Below are 5000 nucleotides of genomic sequence, written 5' to 3' on the forward strand. Positions count from 1 at the left end.
GTGGGCGATGCTTCTTCATGGATGCTTGTCCGGTGACTGTTGGGGGCGCTGCCTGAAATGGGGGACGAAGTGTCACGGTTGAAGCATTTCATCAAACACTTGGTGAGCATTCTCTCCATTATGGGCCTTATAATCCACTTTGGGCCTATTTTGGGCCTTACAATGGGCCAAGCCATGTAAATATCTATTCTAGATGTTTCTTTAGATATTTTATGTAAAGTAGGTGGGAGTAGGTGGGAACCATTCTCCACCGTAGGATTAAAGCAATTATAGCCGTAGGATTAAGCTTTGTATGCCTATAAATAGGTGGAGGCCTCATTTGGCCAAACCATCCAAGAAATCTCATCTATACTTGTAAAGCTCTCTTTCAAGTAATATACTTTCATTCTCTCTTTGTGCTCTAGCTTTCTTTGCTTAGCTTTCTCTTTTAGTGGGCAAAAGGCTTACTTAGTTGCAACAAAGGGTCGGAATAGCAACTAAGGCCGCACGGCTTGAAGGGTAAACAAACAAGTCCGTGACAAGTGGTATCAGAGCCAAGGTTAAAGCTAGCATCTAGAGCAAAATGTCTTCATCAGAGGTTGTGATTGAAGAAGCAAGGGGAAGGGAGGTCATCCCCGAAGCTGCAAGGAAGGGACGTGGGCGTTCAAAGTCGAAGGACGTTCTCACCGCCATGGAGACCAAGGTGGTCAAGATGGAGTTGGCCGTTGCCGACATGTTGGAGCGGCTTGATTGTGTGGAGCAAGGCATGGGGGAGCTCGATGGCCGAGTGGAAGGCCAAGTGGGGGAGCTTAGAGGTACCATGCAAGACACCAACGAGGCCAACACCGAGGCATGGCGTCATGAAAGCCAAGCTTTCCAAACAAAGGTAATTGAAACCTTGTCCCTTATGCAAGCTCAATTAGATGAGTTTAAGAAGAGTTTAGAGGAGACTCGTGAGGATTGGGCATTATGCAAGAGAGCTGCAACTAGTGGCACGGCCACCACCCAACAAATAGTCTCTACTCCAAGGGTAGATGTTCCCAAGCCCAAGGAGTTTAGTGGGAGAAGGGATGCAAAGGAGTTGGACAACTTCATGTGGCACATGGAGCGATACTTCGAGGCCTTGGATTTCCAAGACGAGAAGCAAAAGGTAAACACCGCTACCCTATATCTTACTAATCTTGCTGCGGTGTGGTGGCGTAGAAAGCATGAAGAAATGAAGAGAGGCATATGCGCTATCAATTCTTGGGAAGATTTAAAGAGTGAATTGAAGAAACAATTCTATCCCGAGAATGTGGCGAATGAAGCTAGGAAACGCATGAAGGAGTTGAAGCACCAACGTTCCATCCGTGAATATGTGGAGCAATTCTCCGGGTTAATGCTCCAAATTCCCAACATGAGTGAGGAGGATCTCCTTTTCAACTTCATGGATGGGTTGCAACCGTGGGCATACCAAGAGCTTCAACGAAGGGGAGTACAAGATATTTCCACTGCCCTCACGACGGCCGAAACGCTTGTCGAATATAGGCAAGGTGAGTCTTCCAACTCTAAGCCTAAAATTAATTACATTAAAGGTGGGGGAGCCAAATTCCATAAAACTCCCCAAAGTAACGAGTTTCCAAGAAGGCCACCACTACCAACCAAAGATTGGAAGAAAAGAGGTAAGCCCGAATTCAAGCCGAAAGAAAATTGCTTCTTATGTGATGGTCCCCATTGGGCTAGAGATTGTCCGAAGAGGAAGTCCTTAAATGCCATGCTCGAAGAGAGGGAAACTCACGAGCACACGCAAATGGGTTGTATACAACTCCTTAACTCACTGAAGGCTAGTCCAATCCCAACCAACAATACGAAGAACTCCCTAATGTACGTGGCGGCACGTATCAACGGGAAAGATGCCCAAGTCATGGTAGACACCGGCGCATCTCACAACTTCGTAAGGAAGGAGGAGGCCATGAGGCTTGGCCTCAAACTCGACAAAGGTCAAGGGTGGTTGAAAACGGTGAACGCGGAGGCTAAACCGCTAGATGGCATGGCCCGTAACGTGGAGTTGCACCTTGGCACTTGGCAAGGTAACGTAAACTTCTCCATTGCTCCTATGGATGACTTTGATATTGTACTTGGCATGGAATTTCTTAGGCAATTCAATGTGGTACCACTCCCTCGCTACAACACGGTGTGTATAATGGAGGGAGGCCCTTGCATGATTCCAACAATGCACAAGCCAAGTACTTCCAACCGCCTCTCCGCCATGCAACTCAAGAAAGGAGTAAAGAAAGGAGAGCCTACATTCCTTGCTACTCTACGCGAGGAAGAAGAAGCTACTTCCAAGGAGCCACCGAAGGAGGTTAGCCAAGTCCTTGAGGAGTTCAAGGATGTCATGCCACCACAACTACCCAAGAAACTTCCACCAAGGAGGGAGGTGGATCATTGCATCGAGTTGGAGCCCGGTGCGAAACCACCCGCAAAAGCACCATATCGCATGTCTCCACCGGAGCTAGAGGAGCTAAGGAGACAACTTAAGGAGCTTCTGGATGCCGGTTATATTCAACCGTCGAAAGCACCTTATGGAGCACCCGTCTTGTTCCAAAAGAAGCACGATGGTTCATTAAGGCTATGCATCGATTATAGGGCGCTCAACAAGGTTACCATCAAGAACAAGTACCCTATACCTTTGATAGCCGATTTGTTTGATCAACTTGGAGGAGCAAGGTACTTTACTAAACTTGACTTGAGGTCGGGGTACTACCAAGTTAGAATTACGGAGGGTGATGAGCCAAAGACTACATGTGTTACTCGATATGGAGCATATGAATTCCTCGTCATGCCCTTTGGTCTCACCAACGCACCCGCCACTTTCTGCACTCTCATGAACAAGATCTTCCATCCTTACTTGGACAAATTCGTGGTGGTCTATTTGGATGACATTGTCATCTATAGCAAGACGCTAGAGGAGCACATCCACCACCTACGAATTGTGTTCAAGGTTCTAAAGGATAATGAGCTTTACGTGAAGAGAGAGAAGTGCTCGTTTGCAACCAATGAGGTGTATTTCCTCGGCCACAAGATCAAGGATGGCAAGCTGCACATGGATGAAGCCAAAGTGAAAGCCATCCAAGAGTGGGATCCTCCAACCAAGGTGAGTGAGCTGCGATCTTTTCTTGGTCTTGTTAACTATTACAGGAGGTTTATCAAAGGGTATTCTGCCCTAGCCGCACCACTCACCGATCTGCTAAAGAAGAACAAGACATGGAGTTGGTCCACCCAATGCCAACAAACCTTTGAGGACTTGAAGGAGGCTATTATGAAGGAACCCGTGTTGGCATTGCCCGATTGCTCCAAACCATTCGAGGTGCACACTGATGCTTCCGACTTTGCCATAGGGGGCGTGTTGATGCAAGAAAGGCATCCAATCGCATTTGAAAGCCGCAAGCTCAACGACACGGAGAGGAGGTATACGGTCCAAGAGAAGGAGATGACCGCCATCATCCACTGCTTGCGCACTTGGAGACATTACTTGCTGGGGTCCAAATTCGTGGTAAAGACTGACAACGTGGCCACAAGCTATTTCCAAACTCAAAAGAAGTTAAGCCCCAAGCAAGCTCGTTGGCAAGACTTTCTTGCCGAGTTCGACTACAAGCTCGAATACAAGCCCGGTACAGCCAATGTAGTTGCCGATGCATTAAGTAGGAAAGCCGAACTAGCTTCGATAACCAAGTTCCAAGGGGAACTACCCAACCTACTAAAGGAGGGCATGGACCATGATGTTGTGGCCAAGCAACTCCTACAACTTGCCATGGAGGGCAAGACTAAGAGGTTTTGGGTTGAGGACGGCCTTCTCTACACTAAGGGACATCGCATCTACGTACCAAGGTGGGGCAACCTAAGGAAGAATTTGATCAAGGAATGCCATGACACCAAATGGGCCGGCCACCCAGGGCAAAAGCGTACGAGAGCTTTGTTGGAGACCAACTATTATTGGCCACAAATGCGGGACGATGTCGAAATGTATGTAAAGACCTGCCTTGTTTGTCAACAAGACAAGGTGGAACAGCGACAACCCGCAGGTTTATTGGAGCCACTACCAACTCCGGAGAGACCATGGGAGAGCATCTCCATGGACTTCATCATTAGCTTACCCAAGTCCGAGGGATGTAGCACGATAATCGTCGTAGTTGATCGATTCTCCAAGTATGCTACATTCATTGCCGCGACAAAGGAGTGTCCAGCTGAGGAGACGGCACGGCTATTCTTCAAGCACGTGGTGAAGTATTGGGGACTCCCAAGATCAATTATAAGTGATCGAGACTCAAGGTTCACCGGAAGGTTTTGGACGGAGTTATTCAAGCTCATGGGCTCGGAGTTGCATTTCTCTACAAGCTTTCATCCACAAACCGATGGGCAAACCGAGCGAGCTAATGCATTATTGGAGCTATATCTACGGCACTTTGTGAGTGCCAATCAACATGATTGGGCAAAGCTGCTAGATGTTGCCCAATTCTCCTACAACTTGCAAAGGAGCGAGTCCACCAATCGAAGTCCATTCGAGTTAGCCACGGGGCAACAACCACTCACTCCACAAACACTTGTTACCAAGTATGGAGGAAGGAGTCCTGCCGCATTCAAGATTGCCAAAGGTTGGCATGAACAAGTGGACTTAGCAAGGTCGTACCTTCATAAGGCCACCAAGAAGATGAAGAAGTGGGCGGATGCCAAAAGAAGGCACGTGGAGTATCAAGTGGGAGACTTGGTGTTCATCAAAATCCTTTCATCCCAACACAAGTCTACCCGAGGACTACACAAAGGCCTTGTTCGTCGATACGAGGGACCATTTCCAATCGTCAAGAAGGTGGGCAAGGTATCTTATAAGGTGGAGTTACCTCCTACACTCAAACTTCACCCGGTCTTCCATGTGAGTTGTCTAAAACCATACTACAAGGATGAGGAAGACCAAACAAGAGGGGAGTCCAAGCGAGCACCAATAGGGGTCTACAACACTTATGACAAGGATGTGGAGAGCATCT

This window comes from Ziziphus jujuba, chromosome 8, assembly GCF_031755915.1.
Source record: "Ziziphus jujuba cultivar Dongzao chromosome 8, ASM3175591v1".
NCBI lineage: Eukaryota > Viridiplantae > Streptophyta > Magnoliopsida > Rosales > Rhamnaceae > Ziziphus > Ziziphus jujuba.